Raw genomic sequence first — 26,487 nt, forward strand, 5'->3', positions numbered from 1 at the left:
ATGCACACCACCGCGAGAGTATTAAAATATGTACGTAATTATTATTATAATATGTAGGTATGCGTACTGAGTAGGCCTAAAAATTCACGCCAAATGAACTTTATGACAAATTATTATTGTATAAATTATTTATTGTATTTAAGGAAAGATATTATGCCATTACTCATTACAGAGAATGAAAATGCAGCTACAGCTCTCCATCATAAGCTACATATTATCATTTACATTTACTATTTATTAGTATTTTGGGAACGCGATGTCTGCTGAAAAATACGCGTCCTACAACTAATCATTCAGGGGAAAACTTCTGGATTAAAGGGACTCAGACAGAAGGTGAATAGGTATCCGGCGATTTTTTTTGACGCAACTGACACAATCGATTAGTCGGAAAATTTAAAGGGGGGCCTCCAAACCAGTCATAAAGTTATTAATTTATTCCAAGATCTATAAAAAGGCGTACTTATATTTCTAACAAAGAGATGATGTCATTTCTTTAATAATATCGATTCAGATTACACAAAACAAACGCTCGACTATCATTCAACAATGTTAAAATCAGTGATTTCCCATATTGTGAATAGGAAGATCACGCGTTGCTAAAAGACAGCAAATAAGTATGTACCTACGTAGCATGGGACAGAAATTGCAAATATTACTATTATATACCTACATATTTTATAATGGATTTCATTTCATGGACATAAAATTGTTATTTTTTTATCGTAGGGGGCATAAAAATCACTCGGTGTGTCGGGCCACTACGTCACTAAACGCGCCACTGCGAATACCATAGTTGAGAATCTCATAGTTTCACTTTTACAGAAACAAACAATGCAACGGAGTAACTTCGTTGTTACGACCAGCGATCAATATGGAGATCATTCAATGTACCAATTAGTATGATACAAATTATACTATAAGTATACCTACATTATGTTATAAATTAATTGGTGTACCCGTTCACACAATAGCTTTTATTTTATCCCAATGAAAAATACCTGATACCTTACTTTATTTTACTTGGCTATGTAACAGAAGGGGAAAAGATAATTAAGGGAATATCATCGTCACCCAGGGTGGACGACAACCAAAACTTTTTGGAGGCCAGAAAAAATATGTAGAAAAGCTACATTCAACCAATTTATATTGTTTATTAAATAGCAAATACATGATAGGTACTGTTACACCCCCGAGTGGTCCCCATTTAGGGATGTCTCTGCGGATCTAGAGAGGCCCGAATCATTATCGAGCCGACACATAGTAAGGGTTGATTGCGAAAATAAATAAATAATAAAACTGACAATGCTGTAATATGTAATTTAACAAGAATGGCAACACATCATTTTGCGCATTGCTTTCTGCGCCGGATCTTGGCGCGCATGCGCAGAAGGAGGAAGGACAGTAACATTACAAATATATAAAATATCGCAAAAGATTGAAATTATATAAAATGTAGCCCCAAATATTCACGTAATAAACCTCGCCGTTTCTGACCACAATTCCGGTGTTATTTGTTCACCTCCAAGTCCCGAATCCAGACGAAAAACCGTAAAATAAATAAAAGTGACAGCACCTTTTCACTTTCGTCAATGGAGGGAGATGACAGTACCTACCATCAAATAGTAGATAATAGTAGATAATAGAGATAGGTGGAAAATTATTTAAATAAAACATGGTAATTTTATAGGCCTACCTGTAGTTAGTCATGATTCGCGTTTTTTTTTTTTTTTTAATAATGACAGTAGATTTGACTCTTGATTTTGTGCCTAGCGATAGCAAACTCGGTCATTAGTTCAGTCTAGCGAGCTAATATTAAAAATATTAGATTTCTACAGATATTATTACCTGCCTACATATTAAAATGATCAAAATAGAGTAAAGTAGGGTTTTTACGCAAAATCGATTTTGAAATCTTTGGTTAAACTAAAAATATTATGTATCATTTTTGTTAATGTTAGGTTTTCCTATTTCCTAAATCTTACTCATAGAAAACCTACCATGCTTTTTGTTGAATTAACTAAACCTCTTAATTTTATCTTAATTCTATCTCTATCTATTTTATTATGGAAAATAATAATGTCGTCAATATGAATTTCTATGCAATATTAATAGTAAACACCTACTTAATCATTAACCAATAAATAATGATACCTACAATCTTAGTTCAACCAAGAGCCCGACTCACTGACAAATTTTGATGTCCCTTACGATAGAGAAAATTGCAATCTAATTTCAATTATTTTCCAAATAAATCTGTGCATTCGAACGTTTTACTATATTTATTTTTCATAGATTATACAAACACGGCTTAATCGCTTTTAATTTAATTTATTCACGACAATACTACTTAGTGACTCTTGCTATACAAATTGCAATATTATATACATAAAGCAGTCTACTTGCCATTCGATTTGTTTCTGAAACACGCATCATTTTTAGATGATGATGATAATGATACGTAAGTACTTAGTAGTTAATGTCCCAGCGGTAACAATGGATTCGTAACTATGTGTATGGTTTAACAAACGGTAGATATCTACTCGAGACACACCACAAATCAGTTGAATGACACCACTGAAGTTACTTTTAAATAAGACAAATGTGTTATTTTTTCTTAAATTACCAAAAACCATTGACGACTCTAATTCACCAGACACCCCACACAGAGATAAAATTCTGCGCATGCATCATTTATATAACAGAATTTAAACTATTTTATACATGGACCATTACCCTGTCGGAGATGTGCACAAATTAAAATTAGCTCTTAATTAGACTTACGAAAGTCTAGTCGAAAATAGACTACGGACTGAATGTGTTTTATAATAGTGCTCAACTTTGTGTATTCTTCTTAGCTCTGATTGTGGCACACAACATTGTTTTTTAACATGGCCATGGACAGTTTTTAGACAACTCTTATACAATTGACATGCATTACTTATTTGTTTACGGCCAGGTGTATGTAGGTTTGAGTAGGCTTAGGGCCTCATACACAGTCACTGGTATTTTTTTATAGCGCATAAAGAATGATTGAGAAATCATTTAAATACAGATTTTAATGTCGTTTACTCGTGTCTACTGAAGTGCTTATTGTATTAAGTACCAATTATCTGCACAAACATGAAAGATTAACAGTACCTATTATAAATGTCTTTCTATATTAATTTAACTAATGAAACCAGTTTAACACGTTAATACCTACGTAGTAGGTAGGTACGTAGAGTTACAATACTTCCAATTCAAGAAGTATTGTTCAAAATGCTAGTGACACTTCTTGTGACCGCGATGTGTGTATTTATTGAAATAAACCACTGATAAGCAGTCAGTAAACTATTTTAAAAATATAATAGTAATTATAATTGTTTATTCAATGTAATGTACGCACTGTGCTGTAAGTAGGTAGGTACCTATTTATGTAATTTTTTTTTAATTTATGGAAAATATTATTTTTTAAAAATTACTGCATTTTCGATTGCCAAAATGAACGTCACCATATTATTTATTGTTTTGTTAACTGAAGCGCCTAGTTTCAAAAGCCTTTAAAACTATTTTAGGTAGGTACCTACTTAGTTCTGAGAAAAATGAGAAAAACGATTTTAGGTAGTTTTGAGAATCTGTGAACTTTATATATTTATTTTTTAATTCGTTACATTCTTATTTTGGCTTTCCATTTTAGGGGTATTTAAAAAGCACACCCAGCCATTTAAGCGGGTTTTGAAATTTACCCTAATTTGTGATCATACGTATTGACGATTTTCGGCGTTTTTTAAAGTTCAATCTTTGGCCATCATATAGGTAACAAAAATATCCATCTAAATACAATATAATATCTAACTCAAAAATTTTCAAAAACCTTTTTAGGGGGACTTGAAACTAGGCGCTTCATACTGTCAACTTTACTTTACATAACGTCGACATCTTTGAACGTCCGGCTGTGTGTGAAGTCTAGCAAACCAAGAATATCTGTTCAATGTTCGGATAGAAATGTTCATGAACAGTTTGGATACAACTTTCGTTTGTGTAGGTTAGGTATCCTATATACCCTAAATAGTATTAAATGGAACCCCACGGTTCACAAAGTAAAATTAAGAGCGTTTCGTGTATTTTTAGCGATTTTTTCCATATTTCACATTTTATCCACATTCACATATATCCAATTTTTTCCAATAAATCCACTCGAATTATTTAGTTGTCGGCGGTGCTCGGCATCATAATATATTAGAACCACTGATATCGACCCCTTTTAGTGGTAGCCAAGTATATAACATGCGACTCTTCGCCATATTTGATAAATAGCCATTTTATCAGTCAGAAAACCAATGACATTAATATGGACGAAGCATCTAGAAAATAAAATGACACTCACTTTGTGTCGGGTCTGCCGGATGGCGAAATTCATATTTTAATATCGGTATCCTACGCTCAAATGAACATTCTGCTTGCAAGCGGTCTGGCGACACCGCTGGGTCTGCCTATACAAAATTTCTGACTGTCAGGTTTCGACTCCACCGTTATTATTGTGTTACAAAATGCCAATGTGCCTAGTTAAAAATTGTAAAAAAATCTACTAAACACTCCAAGAAAGATGGGATATCACTTTGCATGTGTTAGTATTATTTATTATTTATAAAATGCCATTTTAAGATATTGATGAATGTTTATTCAATGCAATTGAATGACAGCAACCATTGGACAGTCAGTCGCCTGTGATTCGCTGGTCTCACTTGCGTCTAATCTCCGAGAAGTCGTAAGTAACCGAGAATCTGTTTCTAACGCAATGAGTCATGACACTAATACGCCATTACAATAAAGGTTATATTACTATAAATTCTCGAAGCTTGTATCGCATAATGGAAACGGATACGTCAATGGTCACGTGACATCTACCTAGTACCTATACATCTGTGAATGACTTTCATGCACAATTTCTCGTGCGCGCCGGGTATGAAGTGAGTCGTCCATTTAATATGTATTTGCAGAAAACACACTAAAAATAATTATAAAATAAAATTCTACGTGTGAATTATCATTTTATAATATAATAGCGGAAATCAGCGGCGCGACTTTTTTTTACTATTGGAACATATTTGTGGGGTGCGTTCATCGCACTTAACTGGTCGATCCACCACGCCGGGCCCCCAGGCTAGAGCCCCATATGCCCCCCCCCTTCCCCAACGGGTAAGTACCTACTTGGGTATATTTTCACTTTCCTCGCACAATTCGATTTGCAAAATGTTAACAATTACTGATCGGCTCACACAACGGCAGACGTCACGGTAGACCAATCCGGAACCATTGTCTAAATAAAAATACGCTGTTACTATTTACGGTATCTAATTTTATTTCGGCGTAATGTTAATAACGGACTAAGCGGCCGTGTTGTGATGATGGCGCAAAAAAAACCAAGAAAAAAATGTTAAATAAGCCGTGTTATGTCAGGTAGTTCCACATTATGTATTTTTATACTACGCACGCCTGACGTAGGTACCTATATGGTATGTAGATATTTTTTTTTACCGAGGCTTTGACTGCGACTAGCTGTCACGTCGCATCTTCTCTTCTAGACGGGAATCCGCCGCTCAGATCCTCACTCCTATTCTGTTAAAGAACTTTCCAATTTCATATGTAGATAATGTGTATTAAATTTTACTTTGTTCCCTACATCGTGCAGTGTTGCCAACTAAACATGCCAGACGGAATAAGAAAAGAACCCATTAGAAACAAAGAAACACATTGCAGTTATCGGTAGTGTTGTCCCAAAACGCTGTCAGGTTTGGAGACTCCCTTTCGCAAAGGTTACATCAGGGCTCGAAATGGACTGGAGCGCACCGGAGCGCCGTTCCGGTTCGTGAACTCGGTAAAATTATCGCTCCGTCTTGTGGAAAAAACAATTTGACCGTTTGAGCTAGATAGGCTACATAACTTTTATAAAGTACACATAAAATTTGATACCTAATTTGATGTAAATATCTTCAGAAAATTGTCGAGCGCTCCGGTTCGTAAACTTTTCCATTTCGAGCGCTGGGTTACATGTAAATTGTACGTATTACATTTCATCGTAGCATAGTTCGCCATGAGCTTTCTTATCGGAAAGAGATGACTGTGTACTATACGGTCATCTCCATAGCACCGAGATGAAAAAATTTCGCGTTCTTGGTGGAGTATTGCAGACAATAATATTCCTTCAAGAATGAAAACCTAACCTAACCTAACAAATAATCGAGTAGGTATATCTGTTATTTTCAAAATTTGTTTGCCGCTGGCTTCCTGTAAACCGACAACAGCCGTGTTTTATTTTGACATGAATTTTATCTCAGTACTATACGACTCAAAGAGGTTGGACGGTCTTTAATATACGACCATATATTTACGATACAACATTTCACGGTGAAGTGTGATGTGACGAACTTCATGCGTACAAATTTCCGGACACGTTTCAGAAATGTTGCATATGCGATAAATAAATTGAAGAAGAGAAATTTGTTGTTATGTTACTAGTTTTTTATGGTTTGTTGTTAGGTAGTACTTTCTGACGAATCAACTGCCTCATCTGCCTTATGGAAAATCGCCAACGGGACAAATGGAATTCTTATCGGGATAGAGGTAAGGCGATTTTTAAAGAACGACGACAAAGGACTCGTACTTTTAAAATTAGTCAAAAAAATGTCTATGCCCATGAATCCCTGAAAGGACAGATGATTCTGTGCCTCCCATGCACAGAATTGTAAAGAAGCAAGAATGGGAACAAAGTTAATTTTACGTACCGGCACGCCATTTCGGTTTATAAACCTACAATCCGAGTTCTGGATAAATACTACGTAGCAGTGTTTAAATATATTATAATAAAAACATGAATTAAAAAAAATCAAAATAGCTGGCCGTCGAATAAGCTAGGTATTTTTCATATTTCTATGCAGAATCTACTTACTAGCTATTGCTAGGTGAAAGTAAGAATCATTATCAGAATAATAATTATTATGATATTAATGTGGAAAAACCCCACAAAACTTTCTATCTTATTTTAGCGAGTAATTGCGTTGTTACCTCCTACCTAGTATTCGTAGTTTTGCACAAATATAAATCCAATTTGACATCTACAGTAACCAGAGCATGATCTCAAAATGTTCGTAAGTAACCTAAGTACAGCTAACTCACTATAGTAACATCTATCGACATCATGGCCCCCACAAAGGACTGACAGGGTCTGTCGTGGCGGGTTGACCTAATAAGTGAGATAAACACACATCACAATTTTTCAGTAATGGTAAAAAGTCGCCTGCGGCGCTATTTTACTTTAAGAATATTAACATTTTAAAATATGTGGTTGTGTGATGCAAATTTCGGTTATTGTGTGCCGATATACGAAAACTCCATAATTCAAGTGGGTTTATTAAAAATTTAAAAACATTGCTAAAAATACACTGAATACTCTTAATTTTACCTGGAACATCAATTGGAAAACACTTCTGTAGATCGACACACTAACTTTAACCCCAGTGATAGGTAGGGTGTCCGCCAAAGATCCTGACCTGGGGGCCCGCTTCAAGATGTGGGGGCCATGATCGACATAAACTAGTACCTACCTACTAACTAACGGTATCTGTCGATAATTAAGTACCTACTCGTCACAATAAACAATAATTAAAACAGTTATGCGTTTATTAATCAAATATGTGCCTACATATATCCATATCAAAAAAAACTAAATTTAGTAGTTGAACTTATTACCAAATTAAAATAATTACAACTACTAACTTCCATACACCTTAGTTATAGGGTTCGAAATAATCTATGTAGGTATCTGAAATAAACATATATCTCTATTTAAATGTAGGTATACTAAATTTCAAGGCATGTTTATAACTTTCATAATAATTAACACTCCTCCCCCCACCACTGAATTGACATTGATCTAAGGCCAGATATAGATATACCGTTATATTAACCTAAGATATGAATGAATCTGAATTTCGACACAATTTAATTTAAAAAAATTACAATATTAGCTTGAATTCTGCGTACGATAACATACCTAAGTACTTGATTATATTGACAGCAGTGAGCAGTCACTTGCGTTTCTTAATTCTACCATTATTTAATAGTATCATTAAACAGTCGATTACGGCCGTAGAACGTTAGTCAATTATGACTAAGCATCGGATAATACTTTATAGTAAAAAGGAAAATTTCTGCACGTCGTAATTTTTACAGCAGCTATCGATTGTCTCTGTTAGTTATAGCGTTTAAGGCAATACTTCAGCTGAGGCATGGTCCAAAAAGATCGTGACTACGCGACGCGCAGATTGTGCAAACGACGCGTGACGAACAAGACATAACTTGTCATAAAAATTCAAAATGCGTCCATTTAATGTTATGTTTATTGTTATATTAGTAATAATAATAATATATTCATTGACATATTTTCTTTTTCGAGTAAATGCGTAACGTTTTTTTAGTCATCTTTACACGATTTAAGAATGTATTCCTCCGACGCCATCACAAAACAAATTGACGTGCTCACAGCTCGACTATCGCTCTCTGAATGGCAACGAGTGCGAAATTACATCCCACCTATTGTTGAAAATTATTTGCCGTTTCACTGAAGTATCCTCTTAACTATAGATATAGATATAAACATAAACGAAATCATCAATTTGTTTTGAAATATCTGGGTCAGATCTTACATTTTGCCACGGTCTGCCAAGGTACAGTTTTGTTTGACTCGGCATTTTCGCCTTCCACGGTCGATCAATGGCCGATCGGTCAAATCGTGAGCAAAAAATGGGGTATCTACGAAACCATTTCTGTAATCGTCTAGACACGCACCAGACGCTGTCCCAGACTAACTTTACGCAAGTCGTAATAGAACATTATAAAAAAAAAACACTTAGGTAACAGTATCCTACACACCTATTAATAATAAATTATTCAGTGACGTGCGTTTAAGGAAAAATATTATTAAACTGTAGGTCTCTCTCTACCTAATATGAATTCTCAAACAGGAACCTCAAGTAAAAACAAAATGACTGAAAAGAAATAATTCAAATTGCTCTATCAATATGGTGATAGCATGACTCCTTTTAAATGTCCTAGCTATGAGCCTCCGACTATTGCGACGGTCAGCTGCTGCAACTCGACGCAACGGCTAGTAGATGAGCATAATCACAAGCAGTAGGTATATGTAGATTGTGTACTTGTCTGGACAGAGGATGCAGGGTAAAGCTCTCGGACGGAAAGGAGGACGGAGTGATGTAAACATGGTCGGTGCCAATGAGCCATTCCCATTTCTTTTGGAGGTGTGCACGAAAAAAATGGGATTCGTCCACTTTATTGTCGTAGTACCTATGCTTATGATATTAATACTTATCTTTTATCCTCCTTATATTAGATGCAGTACGAGCCACTGCGTATAGCAATTAGATTCGGAGGCAAAGAAGGCCAAGCCATCTTGATTGCGAAATAATAACAGACGCATTCACGCGTAGAAATATTTTAGAAACCCACTGCCTGATTGACGAGTTCACAACACCAGCAATAGTCAATCTTGGGTTAGCGTCCAAATAAAATAGTACCATGGAGTTGATTCTTCGAATGATATAATCCAGGCATGTCCAACTTTGAGTAGTACCTATATGATTTACTGTCTAGTATATTATATCAACACTGGAAGTGACCTAGGTACCACAATTTCCTAGTGTTATTCTGCAACTTAAACAAATGTATTATATTTGGTTAAAGACACTGAGGCGTTATGAATTAAATAGTAACACTTTCGCTGTCTTTCGCCATTACAAAAAAATACTCCATATCTCAATTGTCTCAAAAATGATAAGTTTTGGCCTTCTGTTGGACACGCATTGCACTAATCGTTAAACTATTATCATACTGTGCGTCTGTAACAGGAAACTACACATCAGTTTAAATAACGGGGATTTACATATTCTCTTTCTCTCACTCATACGGCAAGCTGTGAGTGTTGCAATACGAATCAAATGATACTACGAGGTCACCCGGGCTTCCTAGTGGTTAATTTGAAAACGACTATCTAGTAAACTGTGTCGGGAAATAAAAATCGTAATTAATGGTCAATAAAAATTCCACTTAAATCATATTGGTTATATTAGTACAACTGAATTTACACGCTTTTTATTTTTTTATGTCTATAATTCTAAAACCCATCCCGTGATCGACGTTGGATACGCTTGATATAATACAATCCGATAGAACTACTTGAAAATCTTTTTACAATCACAGAAACACCAAGGCATTAAGAAAATCACATATACCCATTATATATTGTGACTTTACCTCCAGCCAGTGGGATTTTATTTGAGCGATTAATTAATTGATAATATGTTCTGTTTATCTGGCAAACCATGTGTTGAGGTTGAACAGGTCTGAAAAGTGTCAAAGAACGACTAGCGAAATTCATCCATCAGAAGACGACGACGCCGTTCGCATAGCAACGCGCGTTGCGGCTCGGCGAAGAGTGGGCACAGGCGGGAGTCGAGGTCGGGCTAGACGACTTTCGGTTTCGCACCAGGCCACCGCCGCGGCCCAGCCACCAGCCAGACGTCTGGCTAGGCTCTGCCGAACGAATTACTCTTGTGCAACACTTCGCCAATACTTTGCCGGTCTTGGGCAACTTTCGGCGATGTCTAGACGGGTGCTTCTAAACCTGTCAGGCTGTGCGCATAGTCATAGCAGGTTGGCAGACGTCCATGCATTCCGACTTCTGCCTTATTTATGTACAACAGAGAGGTTGAACTACTAGGTACTTACAATATGTAGATACATAATTATAGTAATAGAAAGTTTTTGTATAACAACATTCGATAGCAATTTCACATGCATATAGCGACCCTCATAGTTCAATGCGTACAGCACTGCTTTCTCACCTGGGGACTGCGGATTCAATTCAGTGTAAAATATGTAACTTTCGTAAAGCTTGGATGATTCAATGACTATTTCAGTGCTACTTACTATCTATTATGTTTTTAAAATATTTAAATAACACAACTGTTATTAGGCGGCATTGCCTGTTGAAGTGTTAAAAATAAACCTAAGTACTGTCCAACAAGATATTCGTGGCTACGTGTTAAAACTGTGAACTGACAGGCTCCTCCCATTTTTAACCGCACTTAAATTGAAGCACCATCCAGTTAGCGACGAGTTGTCCACGTGTTAAAACTGTGAAATACTAAGACCTCCTATTTAGTCGACGACAGCGACTTCCGGCTTGTGCCTAAATCTTCTTGTTGGACAGTAGGTACTTACTTATATATTTTTTTAATAATGTAAGTACCTAAGTATATATTCCTGGTCTATGTAAGAAGAAAATAATTTGGGTAGATAAGTACCTACTATCGTATAAGATAAGAGGTAAATCTCAAATTGCGCTTTAATAAGAAACACATTAATTGGAGTAGAATTCAGCATCAGCATACTTTTTGCCATTATGGACCCAACCCAAAAATTTTAAAATACATGAGCCCATAATAATATCTACATATATTTTTTACCGTTTAACTTAAATATTATGTACTTTAAGAAGCTATGAGAAGGCTTAATTCTCGAGGGTAGGAAAATTTGGGATAAACACGTGTTATTATAATGTGTTATTTTCAATAGTTACGTCTGTATCTAATATTTGTAAACATTGGTCGCGCTTTGCATTTTTTTTTTTACTTTTAAGGTCTGACCGTCATTATTGTGTATTTAACCAAATCCGGCTTCAAAGTCTGTGTCTATGGAGACTGGCTTTAACATTTCTATTTCATTAATCTGTTCTACGCGCAATCTCATTTTTTTGTTAGTGTATACTTATAATACCTATAATATGTATGTAATAAGTACCTTTAATATGTAGGCACCTAATTACCATATTCTTTGATTACTGTAGGAATAAATGTAAGTATTATGAGTGTGAGAAAATATTACTTTTCACAAGATCTAGGTATATGTAATCTTAAGAAGTTCCGTTTATCACACCGTGTCTCCTGTCTATGTCCTAGCTAGATGTAAGCATGTGCTTGATGCTCAGATATTTTACGAGAGATATTTGTTAGCAACCCTCGTACAATCGATTAGACTCGGCCACGTAGGTACATGTATTTATGTACTAATTGGAGAAAGCGAAAAGGCATAATATAAATTTTAACCGGACATGTACCTGCATAATATTAAGAAATCTTGGCCAACAACACAAGCCAGCCACCAGCCTCATTTCCACGGTGGGTGATAAAATTGCCTGCAATATAACTACAGGTAGCATTAAAATATAATTAATTCAAAATAGGTATTATACTTCAATACAACATGTATAAAATGTAAATTCTCTAGGTTATGTAGGTGGCAAACAAATATTGTTATTAATACAAAGCATCCACATTACATCCACATCAAGAAATCTACATTAATTCCATGCAACAGTAGCTAGAAGCTAGAACAGATAAAGCAGATGAATAGCATTAGTAGAATGTAGAAGTATTGTGAGGAGGAGGAACAGAAAAGAAACTTTTTAATGATAACCTTGATATGAAAGTCGTAATGTAACTACATGATTCATGTGTCTTGTTACCGACACACAAAACCAATGTATTATAATAATAGATTCACCAGTCTGCATAGCTACTATGAATTTATTGATTATATTATCATTTTTTTCTACCATATGGGCAACTGAATCATTGATAACGTATTGACGAACAAGGTCCATGGCGGGCAGGATTGGTGATCCATGTCACCTATGTACCTATACCTACTTACTTCCCTCGTAATTCTAATCATAATACGTAAAATTCAATCGATATCAGAGAGATATAATATTCAATATTAATTAATATTCAGTCTCGAATGAATACTACATGTACCTATATAGTAGGGGTGTTAGATACGTGGAGGCCTGGAGCACCAACAGGTCTTGAGCCCCCCTTGCGAAAATGTTACTTAAGGCTAGTTGAAGCATGGTCTAAAAAGATCGGGACTAGGCGATGCGCGGATTGCGGGTCGCGAGTGCAAATGACGCATGCCGAACGAAATATAATTTGTCATATAAATCCAACATGCGTCCATTTAATGTTCTATTAGTAACAATAATAATATATTCATTGACATGTTTTCTTTTGAAAGTAAATGGGTAACGTTGTTAGTCATCTTTACACGATTTAAGAATTAATACCCCCGTCGCCATCACGAAACAAATTGACGTATTCATACCGACGTTCGCTCTCAGACTGCCAGCGAGTCCAAAATTTCGTCGCGCCTATAGTTGAAAATTATTTGCCGTTTCACTGAAGTATCGCCCAATATTGAGTGGTATAAATAAAGCTAAGTTATGTTGCCAGGATATTTTACGTAGATTGGTCGATTGTGTTATGCTTTTCATACTTTCTGTTGAACTTGTTGTTGTACCTAGCTAAATATTAAATAAGGAGAAGAATCGCGATTTCCAGTGACGACCATTGATATAATGGTGACGACAATCATCTCACTGAGATATGAAAAAACCACAGCATCACAAAATTTATTAAACATACTTAAAACGCTGATATTTACAATTTTAATATTATACAGTGTTAAAACCTTAACTCCCAGAGAATCTGATAAGGAGAGAATATATGCGTTATGTGGTGATGGCATTCCACTCTATATCGGAAGTGCTTGACCTCAAAGAACGTCTCTCGTCAGTCTCGTCTACTCTCATGAGACGCGTTCTTCGATTTTATTATTCGGTCACATTGTTAGAAGATATCCGAGCAGTTCGTATATAAGGGTGACAACTAACTGGTGTCATCGAAGAAAGGAGGTCGCGAGGACGTGCACCTTCCAGATGGAGCAACATCTTAGAGAAAGTGAATGAATTAAAAATGTCCTCACAGTATCGCTCCAGATGGCACGAAATTATTGGCAACGCCTGTAATTTCAGTGATCACCGTTATTAGTAATCAACCAAAGGGTATGAAGTGTCTTATTATAGAAAATTGTCATTTTTCAATTAAAACTTTAAAGTTTTTTTATAGATTGGAGAGGAGCGCTTGGGTACCTCGAGGCGATCTCGTGTCATTATCATTACCCTGGATTTATTCAATACTGGATGAAACCCTCTGCAAAATTCTGCTTGTAATACAATGTGTGTTGAATTATTGATTATAGCGTACTTCCGCAGTACAGAACTATTTCTTCGATCATGCCGACCAGCTGCCTATTTTCTTTTACCACTTACATGCAGCAATTGTCTTTTCTTAGAGCTTTATGCCCAGTTTACGTTTTCAGGAAACTCTATTATATAACAATATATCCTTATTTAACATACATAATTTTGAAAAACACTTCTGAGAAAATATATATTGTAACCAATAGTATGACGGACACAGTTTAGTGTGCAATATTTGTGTCGAATTTTAACAGCCTACCTCCACCCCTCACCATTGTTATAATATTATAGTATATTGTTATATAATATACAAGATTTTTATGGCCTCAATAATAAAAACTGCGCACCTCGTTATGACAAGCACAGGTCTATTTCGCGAATGTTGTGACTGGTTTTTAGTTCGTCGATTGCGCAAGAAAGGCTGTAGTAATATGGAATAAAGTTATGTACGGCGCGATATTATTATTTTTGTGTTTTGTTTTTTTTTTGCTCTCTCGTGGCGGGGGTAAATGAAAGTGAAGGTGAGAAATACCTAATACCTATCACCTGCTCTATGCTTTCAATAATGTATTCTGTGATGAGGCATTCGTGAACTAATTATGACAAGAAACTATTTATAGATAAATTAACAATATTAGAATCGTTTTAAAAAAACTTCATTAATGCTATCGAGTTCGCTTCTTAAATAAAACATTTCCGCAAAAAATGTTAGAACCTAGTAAAAAAAATTCTGTCACGTATTGTAAATATTATAATATCATAATAATTATATTCTGTACGCATTAATAAGAGGTAAAGAATTTTCGAGAATATTAATTATTGATGTTTCAAGATCTTTGTTTCTCGAAAAATTGTTAAAGAAATTCAATAAAATTTTACCACGTGTATTGAAAAGACACTGGATATTGTTACAGCCCCGCAGTTTTGAGCCTATTCTTATCAAGTATTAATAAGCAGCATGATGAATATCTGGAAATGCAATGCACCTTTATCTCTCACTTTTTCAAACCTTCTCTTTCTTATCAAATTAAACGTCTGAGAATTCCATGCGTAATATTAATAAAGTTTCTTTATAGGTATAGAATCAAAGTACCTTTTCAAATCAGTATTATTTCAACCTTAAATAAGGAAGCATCGGCTGCATTCAATCACTGTACCAATCAGACTGTTAACTAGTTATTGTCTAAAACATAATCTATTATAAACGTATATTAAATTCTAATAAAGCCAGTTTAAACATAAAAGGTGTTTGATCCCGCCGTTCCATAACAATATAAAATAATAACAACTAGGTACCGACTATCAATTAATTTTTCATTGTTAATGTAGGTATATTAACTATAACTGAATGGTACCCACCTATAAATAATTGATATACCTATGTACTAATTATAGGAAATTCTTACTGATTGTTCTAATTTTACCAGTGAATTCGGATGATCTCAATAATATCTGAAATTAAACATTCAAGATTCAGTATTTCTCGATTTTGGACTGGTACCTACCAATAGTGTGACAAAACGCAGCTTTAACCTGACTTACAAAAGATAAAATAATTAGTGAGCACTTTAAAAAGCTACAAGTAGGTTGTAATATTGTATTCAGATGTCAAACTTAAAAAAAAACCGGTTTTGTATTACAAAAGCCATTGACACTAAAATAAATTAATATTTATACGATTTTAATAGTATGTTTTAAATCGATGCTTATCACTGGACAGATAAGTATGAATCAAGATAAATTCAACAATTGTAATTGATTGATGTAGTAACTTTATAAGTTCATTTATAATAGAATATGTAATGTTTAAATAATGTAAACTCGGTACTAGTCTGTTATGAGGGAAACAGCGGCAAGTAGCGCTCAACTAAACAAAAAAGTCGTCAATGCTCCCTCAAAACAGACTAGTACCGTAAACTCAACCAAAAGATTCGTCAAGCATAAATGATAGATAATATTATATAAGTATGCGAATCAGATTTACGATCCTAGGAAAACCCCATGATGCAACAACCTACTATAATGACGTAGCATGGGAAAAAATATAATTCTAATTATCTAATTAGAGGCCAGAATTCGTTTATTTAACTCTTATCAAATTTTTATTATCCACAAATATTATATTTTCACGAACAAAATTCGACCATATTGCACTCGATGTATGAGCAATAACTCGCACTACGATAGAAATTTACAGTAGGTACCTATCGTGTCACAGCCTGATTATAATTGGCCTTGAGCGTCGCTTATACCCTGCCGCCATACGTGTGAATAATAATTGTGGATAAATTATTAAAAATACAGCAATGTTAAAATAAATATGGTTACATATTTTTTTGAAATTCAACGTTTGTGCATTGATTGATTTGTTACTATTTTGTTACGGTCAGATCTCAGATCATAGGAAAATAAGCAGTAGGTATTGATTATTACTGACATAGAGATATATGAGTCGCTTAGAATCATAACTCACATATTCCAAAAATCAAGTTTTGAGATAATCGCTAAAAACCAACAGAGCACTATTTTTTGTAATTTGAAGAACAGTATTGAACTCCCTAGAATATTAATGAGTGAGAGAGTCGAATAACTTTTTTTTTTAAATATATATACCTAATACTCCTAACGTTGCAGACATACAGCATACTATGAGAAATAGAGCTCCCCGATTGGTTAGGAAGGCGTTGGTGACAAAACTCTATTCTTTGAAATATACGACATATTACACCAACAATGAACTTTGTCAACGATTTTCACATGGTTTAAATTGACTTTTAATACTCAACTATTTTTCGGTATATAGATTAATTCATTTAGAATCACTTGGCATATTTAACTAAAAAATGACAAAATTGCAATATGTGAGTTATGATTCTAAGCGACTCATATATAGAAAACTGCCACTATACATTGAATTCAGGCATCATTAAACATTCATTCAGTCGCTTGGTAGATAGTTACTTCTCTTGTCCAAGTATAGCCGACAGACACGAACAAGGTGCAAGTAGGTATGTATGTACCTAGTGCAAGACCACGGTAAAACCGATAATACTTTTTACTTCCCGACCAGTGGAAAATAAAACCTACCACTTAACTTCAAAATAACGTGTCTCGGTCGATAATGGCAATGCACCAGAGATATTTTCCTGGCAAAACTAGTTACCTGCACTGCTGTCGGCTTATTTACGTCTGTCTTATTATATGAGTTTATTGGTGATTTGAGTTGATATATAGGTAAGTATGTAGGTACCAACCAATAAAAAAATTCTGATATTATTATAGGATTTGGTAATTTACTTACGCAATAATATTGTCAGTTCATTAATTATTATACTTGAATTTAAAAAAAATAATACTCGTAGATAATTGTAAATTAAGTTGGTTCGACTAAGGATATATAGGTAAGGTAAGTAATTGACGGAAATTAAATTTTAATTCGATGTTATAACGAATCTCTTGGAAAAGTAATCAATTACACATACCTACTTACGTAGTAAAAAAAAAACCTACGAATTAAATAATACACACCCCTTATACTCGACCCCCTTGATGACAGAGTGGTAACGTATCCTTTTGGTAAGTGAAGGGCACAGAAAAGAATTATTAAGAATTATAATTAAGAATTATTTCTGAGTTCCCTGGTCAAGGGTTTTGGGTTCAAATTTCGTGTCTGGCCAAATTTACATAATATTGTTTTTCAGTATGTGTTTAAAATATCAATAGCATGTACCTAATAGGTTGAGCAAATGGCTGAAATCCATTTCTCATTTTAAAAAATGTTTACGAAACCTTTTCGTGTCGGCCAAGACCCACAACAGATTATAGAGCTAATTAAAAAAAAGTTTTTGTTCAAATTATGGGATAGTTTATAGATAGCTATTATCTCTAAGTGAATTATAGCATTATTTTGTAATTACCTAAATAATACATAAGTATATAAAATTATATATCTGTAGGTAATTTAAACCACATAAGGAGAAAATACAATGCAGAGCTGTACGATTGAAAAGTGGTTCAATCAATCTAGATTGTGAGACTACGCTGGCTATGTAATGTGAACCGTATGAATGACAATAAACTGCCAACGAGAATAATATCGACCCAAGAGGATGCAGAAGCAGATAGCTGAACAATGCAGACTCTCTTTATATTATTACTTTGAGATCGATACTGATATTGTAGGTAATAATACGTATGACGTATGAAGTTAACGGACGTGAATTTTCGAAACCAAAGCACCTGACTTATACTTTCTTCGCAGGTAGGTACATCTATCCATGTTTCAATTATAAATTATTAATGTTAATGTACTTATGTGGCATATAGGAATTCTACTCTTGTAAATATTTTTATTATTATTAGGTAACTACCTATATACCTACTTATCAGTGGCGAGGGATGGAGGTGGTCTATTAAGATCCGACAAAAATAGTACACACTTGTTCAGTCATGGATACTTATTTGTTTTCGTTGAATTAAGAAATATATTATCAAAACCATAATCGATAAAAAAAATCTATTATTATGTATGGTTTAATGGCATAATTTTAGATATTTTATAGATAAACAAATATGTAAGTATTTAGACTATAATCTACTATGGCTTGGATTAGGCAGGGTTTACTTGAATTTTAAAGAACACTATCTACACATTGCAGTATAAGTTCAATGAAAACAAATACGTTCAGGGTAGGAAAAGGGTGAATATTTCATCATTTTTCATAAAAATAATATCATTCTTATGACTCCATTTACGTATAGAAATTGTTTTTCAACCTCAAATTTGAAAATTAAATGCCTCTGGGACTAAAATAAAATGTCCCGGAAAAACATTATAATATCGTGTCGTAGACCTTAAACAAAATATCTCACGGAGAATATCTTGGAATGTAGGTAATACATATGTGGTATGTAAGTACAGAATCTTGCATTGTTTCTTGCCAATCCTCCTATAGGTACCTATCCATATTTCCAAATCATTTGTTCTCCGTCTATATACGTATTTTCTTCGCGAGAAAAAAAAGCTCCTGTATATATTTATAACTAACTATTGCTGGGGATTTTGCACCAATATTCATAATAAGTAATTTATAATAATTATTTTTCTTTAAAAAAATGTTCGGTAAGGTCTGATGCTTTCCCTTCGTACAGATAGTGTATTATCAATTCTGTCTAATTGAACAATAACTGTGCTTTCATTTATACTCGGATTTTTCTATAATCTAAGACTCGGATCTAAAATAACATTCGTATTCGAATTTTGAAAAAAAAAACACGTACGGAACTCAAACGCGAGCCCTTTCGCAACGATGCAAGCAATGCCCGAAACGGGTCGACAGGACCCAGCCTCCGGGCCACGCGAAAGTTAGACAATCGCGAACACCCCCTCTCCCCCTGCTTCACGCTTACACACACACACACACAACCAACCGGTGGTCGGAGGCAGACGGCAGTCTAGACGAAAGCCCGCGGGTCGTTGACCCCGAGCCGTTTTCCCGGGCCGGCGGAGTAGGTAGGCAGTAACTACCCACTGAGTGGGTTACCTAGGCGTCTGGTCTAGCTGTCTGCACTGCGACTGGGGGTAGGGTAGGGTAGGGTTGGATGCGTTCAGGGGTCGGCAGTTTTCGCGACGCGATGTGCGCGCGTAGCTTTCCGCCTTACACAAATACCAGCCAAAGTTATAAATCAATGATTGTTAACGGTGAAAATGATGTCGATGATGTTGGCTACACTTATTTACCAGTGTATAACACTATATATTACATCAGTAGCGATAATCAAAACTATTTTTCCCACGAATAACGCGAATTGATTTATTACTCCATTCGTAAGTTATGAAATTACAACGTATAAAACAAGGGACCTTTTTAAATACTATGAAATTACTGTGTGTGTTATCGTCACAAATATTTGCATCATATTAATGCCGTACTTTGTTTAAACAGAATAATGAATCTCTAAATCTAGATCCGCATAGAAACATTTTTTTTAATAATCACTTCGCGAATATTATTATTTCAATAGATGTGTAATGTAATGTAAATGTATTTTTACAACGTTTTTCTTAGGTCGTATTCTTATTTGTCCGGTGGTTGTTTGTCCGGTACAAATCTTGCAATCGATTTTTAACTAACTTCCCGACTGGCTAGACATTTGAAACTTTTAGAATATATCAGAACACGAATCTTTAAGTAGAATAGAATTCATTTTTAGTTAATTCAGTTTTGTATGAAAAGTTATGTCGATACCATTATTGGTTGCTAGGGGTCCTAGCAATATAAATAATATATACGTGCGTTACTATGGAAATCAATATGGAATGGTATTTCATTATTCAGTATTTCTATCAAGTACAATTTTTTTGATCGTTTAAGCTAGTCAAGTCAAGTTTATATGATTCAACAGAAAATTTAAAAACGTTGTATATAAAAAGTTATTTTTATCTTGTAATTATAGTACTTCTCATTTGCCAATGACACTATGAGGCCTGATCGAACGAAACCGATACTAGTCGTTGCTAAGTTATGTTGATTAACTGGACAATTACCGAGGTATTTATAGTTTTGCATATTGTTTTATTTCGATATCTTCAATATCTTACCACCAAGAAATATTGACATGGCTTGAAATGGACAGGAGCTCACCGGAGCGGCGTTTCGGTTCATGAAATCGGCAAAATGATCGCTGTCTCGAAAAAATAATTTGACTGGCTGGGATACATTAGCCATATACCTATTAGCCATATTATATAATATATTATATAGGTAACAAAAAATCCAACACTAATATTCTTTAAATTATAATACACCTACATCAAATTAGATTACTATGTTAATACTTCGGAAAATTATCGATTGAATATTGATATATAAAGGTAGATAAGTAGGTACTTATAGTAATAATAAAAGAATATATATTTGCGTAAGTATATGTTGTTATTGCACTAACAGCCCAAGAAGCCCAATGACAGCAGTGTAGGCAAATAGTAGTGTACCTAGTATTAGAAGTGAAACAATCACATATGCACTTAGGCTTTGAGAAAACTACAAATATATATTTGGACCTCATCGGAAATCAAACCCGGAGCCCCAGAGTGAGAATCCAGAACCTTACACACTGGAATACGAGGGTCGTTAGATCAACACCATTACAGTGATATGTTTTATTAATAATTGGACCGCGTTATGCATTCGCATACACCGAGTGACATAGCTAACTGTTAAAAAGACATTTCCACAGATGAAATCATAGCTCGGATACAATAGTTTGATGGCTCGACTATGCAGAACTACCTATACCCATAATAATAATAAATATCATCATAATGATCGAGTAGAGTTGTGATTAGTTAGAGCTTTCAAAACAAGTTGCTCCAAAGCTACACAGTACCTAACAATTTGCTAGTTAAAATCACTAATCTTATATTCTTTCATCAATAATAAGTATTATAGATATATATTTGTTCGAACATGTCCGATCTTGATATCATGGGCCTCCACAGAGTAGAAGTTTGTATTAACAGATTTTGTTGTTTCTTTTACGAGAAATGGATGTCAGCCACTCGCTCAACCTATTAGGTCCATACTCTGACTCATATATAACTTGAAAAACAATATGTGTACTCCCAAACTACCAGACCCAGGATCCGAACCTGGGACCCACGACGGGATAGGCCGACGCTTAAGCCGCGCGGGCATCGTAGGAGGAATAATATATACCTACTTGATTATAATATGGATGTTGCTCTTGGTTGACCATAATGATACAATAATTACAAGATAAAAAGAACTTTTTATATACAACTTTATTAAATTTTCTGTTGAAATATGCTCAAACTTGTATTTGATATGAAGTACTTAAATAAAAAACAAACAAACAAATAAATATAGAATACTTAAATGTCATTTCGACATTTCATTTTGATTTCCGTAGTAACGCACGTATATATTAATAATTTAGTTGCTAGGACTATCCCCTTAGCAACAAATAATAGTCTTTTATTTTTTACGGATTTTTCTGAAATAACTTTCCATACAAAACAGAATTAACTGAAAATGAATTCAATTCTGCTTAAAGATCGTTAAAAGTATTAAAAGAATGCATTGGCATCGTGTTTTGATATATTCTAAAAGTTTCAAATGTCTAGCTAGTCGGGAAGTTAGTTAAAAATCGATTGCAAGATTTGTACTGGACAAACAACCACAGTACAAACAAGAATACGAGCTAATAAAAACGTTGTACATAATAAAATATACGTTCTTTTGGAAGAATTTTGAATAATTAAAAATAATTTCGCAGTTTCCATATAAAGATGGCAGTTTTTAGGAACAGAACGCCAATGGATAATAATATGTTTTCTATTTTCCTCTCCCGCTCGCCAAGTTGCTTTACAACTGCAATAATCCATAGGTTTGCAGCGAGTTCGTTGGAACCGCGTTCGGCTTATTACGTCTGCTCGATGTCTAGCACAGTTTCGTCACAGCCAGACAATTTTCTTCACCTTATATTGCATCAAACAGGTGCTTCAGTTTTTTGCTCTTTGTAAAATATTGCGAGGGAGTTGTATATAATATTATGTACTCAGTACTAATGTATATTTCATACTTCCGTGAAATGAAAAACAGCAGTGGCGAAGGGCGGAAGTAGGCTATTAAGATCCACCATAAATAGTGGACACTAAACTTTGTTAGTCATACGTATGTTTTACAACGTTTTTATTAGATCGTATTCTTGTTTGTCCGGTGGTTGTTTGTCCAGTACAAATCTTGCAATCGATTTTTAACTAACTTCCCGACTAGCTAGACATTTGAAACTTTTAGAATATATCAGAACACGATGCCAATGCATTCTTTTAATACTTTTAGCCATCTTTAAGCAGAATTGAATTCATTTTCAGTTAATTCTGTTTTGTATGGAAAGTTATTTCGGAAAAAATTCGTAAAAAGTAAAACACTATTATTGGTTGCTAAGGGGGTCCTAGCAACTAAATTATTAATATATACGTGCGTTACTATGGAAATCATTATGAAATGTCAAAACGACATTTCAGTATTCTATATTTGTTTTCCCTGCGATTCCACAGTACTGTGGGAAATTGCATTACGACGACTTGCAGGCGTGAAACACAGGCGCAATAAACACAAGAAATTATAATTCTTTAATATAAAGACTTTCTATCAATAATCCATATTTATCAGTAATACAATAAAGTCGAGGATATAATTAGAAACTAAAAAGCTGCATGGTGGCAAACGTGCTGACTGCTGTGTACCTTGTTCGTCTAATTATGCATAATGAGAAACTAGATGTGCGAATCATTTATTGCAAATGTTTAAAACAATCGTTTAATTAAACCAGAGTAACTTTCAAACTGCAGACCATTTGAACGCAATAAAAAAATAATATTTACTGAACATATTAATTATGTTTAAACAAAACTCACCATTTTTTACGGCTACTCAAAGCGTATCACTACATACTGTCATTAATAGAGAACATCCGTGATACCGGATTCACTTTCACCTGAAACAGATAAAAATAAAATAATGAACAATCTTGTAAACTAATCTTTAACAAAGATACGTGGTACTACTGGTAATGTCTTAATGATCAAAATTTAATTTCAATCGTTTTTTTTTATTTATTTTTTTAATATTCAGTTGGGTGCATGCAATCCATTGAAATTACGAAAAGTATTTGTAGATACATATTAGGAATATATTATACAAAATCATGTTGTTAACCGGACAATTTTGATTTTTAAAATATATATAAACCAAACTAAGCTATGTATAAAAATCTATAATACTGAGTAGGTACATAACATCCCTCTTCGTAGTCGTACCTAGGGGTCACGGGGGGTGATATCTTCGTGAGTGTTTTGAACTGCATGTAACGTCCGTTAAATGGACATAAAATTACATGACTAAAATAAAACAAAACACATGGATGTAAGTAGGTACCTATAGTACATTACAGTACAGTAGTATAGGTACCTATAGGCATAACTTACTGATGATCGGGGCTGGTTTCATCCACTTAGAGCAACATTGTTTTATTAACGTATATCAATAGAAAGTATAACTAACGAGCTCAGACGATAATTTTATTAAGTACTCGTCACTCGAACATCATAGTAGTCAATCGATATCAAACCTTTCAACCAAGCAGTTCAAAATTAAAATCTTAATTAACTAGTCGTTCTTTGCATATCGTGTTTGTTCTAATATGATATAAAACTAATTAATCATAAATTCACATATATGTAGGTACTTACTATGTAATATTTATATAAATACTTATATACATCCTCAAAATATAATGCAGTGTACAAGCGCAACAATAAAACCACCATAAAAACAGTTCTGTCTATCAATCAATAATTATTATGTATCCACATATCAAAAATTAAACTTAGTAGTAAGGTTTGAAGAACTACAAAATGATAGTACCCATAGGCACCGCGCAAATGAATAAACAACTAGGTACGTCATATCATTGTCATCATTATTAAAATATGTGGTTTAAATGCCGCATTTTAAAGCTATCCCCTCAGTATCCATTAGTCAATTAGTGTATAATATGAACCATTCTTTAAATTAAAAAGTGACATTAAAAATATTTTAGTACAGATGTACCATCATAAATCGCCAGGCGTTCGAATAAGGCATAAAGCCCACCAAAAAAGCGTTCGGTGCGCTCACTACTGAGTAGGCTCCCTCCCACCCGCGCATTACCCTTCACCTATGTAATAAGGGGCCCAAGAAGCACAAAATAATTATTATTATCAGCGTCCTCATAACAAAGCCATAACAATATTATATTATTTCTCGGGGCTTGTAATTACGCAATAACTAAACAATGAAATCTCTGTTATTAAATAATGACTTCTCGCCCGTCTATTGACGACGCTTCCAGAGCATGATTTTGCTCGCCGTGTTCAATGAATGGACTACGTTGTATTTTCGTTAATTCGTCCGGCTGAAAAGCCACACAACGGTGACTCATGGGGCAGGCGGGCACAATGCGTCGTCAAATCCAATGTGCGCTGGCGTATTTGATTACGTTGTATTTTCGATGATTCACATAGAAAATGCGCGAGCGCCCCGCAAGCCTGCTTTAGAGGACTTTATGCCTAAGCTTATCGCAGTATAAAAAGTATTGAGTGATATATCAAATGTGGCGGTCTCACTCAGCGGACAACTTATACTAGTGGATCTATAATAACATATTGTGTTTTAGGAAAAGTGTCGATGGGAAGTATTGGAAAACAACGGCCAGTATTTTTTTTATTTAGCATTCTACCATTAGTTATTATTATGTTAGGTAACTGCCAAATGCGTAATCATACTATTTTAATGAATTTATTTATAAAATACTAATAACTACTAAGGAGTTGAGGGTTAGAGTCCTTTATCTTTTTGCGTACCTATGTTTCAAAAATCACAGGTCTATCGCGATACAGACAGCGGTTGAAATAATTGATAACATCTGACTTATTCAACATCATAATATAATATTGTTACGATAAGCATTGCATTCTGATCAGGTATGCATCGGCGATAGAGGCCGACATTGCAAAATTTGTAATGGACAGGTACCAACCAATATTATTTAAAAGTAAGGTGCAAATTATTAATTAATCCTGCTTACATACATACTTCCTGTCACATGAGTAATAAAACGCCATCAAAATATTTGAAAGAAAACAAACTATGTAGCCACTGCAAGTGGTCAATACCTATGCACATTCATCGATATCCATACTTTCAGTATGTCACGCTATTTTGTTATGTAATAAAATTACTGGCCAAAGACATTAATTAACAAATGCCATAATTTATATTATTAAGATAATGAATAAAAAAAATATTTTATCAGTCAATGGGTAAATAGTACTATATCTTGTCAGTGACGGTCCGTGGGGGTAGGTAAATCATGCATTGCTTAGGGGTGGTAAATTACAAAGGGCGGCGAATGAAGGAAATAATACAAACATCACAACTTTTGAGAACAGTGACTGTTTTCCGTGAAGCAAACGGTAATCGGACAAAACAGAACAGCTATAAACAGAACTAAGTATGACAATCCAGAATAATGAAAATTCGGCTAACTATTGTGATGTCTTATGATGTCACTAGATATATTAAAATTCATTAAGTATTCAAAAAGCTAAATTTCAGTTATTTATCTTAGAAGAATTATTAAACTCATTATTTCATTGTAAACCATTTGGAACATATTAGATTAGATTGATTAATACGAGATAATAATATTATTGCTTGTCGGCAACAACGATTTGAGTCCCGTTTAATTGTCATATTTTGTCATAA

General features: G+C 34.3%; 1 long non-coding RNA gene across 3 annotated transcripts in view; it reads right to left on the reverse strand.

Moving 5' to 3' along the window:
* The window catches only part of LOC147065305 (uncharacterized), a 156,179-nt gene that overhangs the window by 68,501 nt on the left and 61,191 nt on the right, over positions 1-26,487 (reverse strand). For all 3 annotated transcript variants that reach the window (XR_015071742.1, XR_015071743.1, XR_015071741.1), the window contains exon 3: positions 23,598-23,677. This is a non-coding gene — a long non-coding RNA (uncharacterized LOC147065305). The remainder of the gene's footprint in view (positions 1-23,597; positions 23,678-26,487) is intronic.

The sequence above is a fragment of the Rhyacophila brunnea genome, unplaced genomic scaffold (genome assembly GCF_057557595.1).
Source record: "Rhyacophila brunnea isolate RB1 unplaced genomic scaffold, BYU_Rbru_1.0 scaffold_6, whole genome shotgun sequence".
NCBI lineage: Eukaryota > Metazoa > Arthropoda > Insecta > Trichoptera > Rhyacophilidae > Rhyacophila > Rhyacophila brunnea.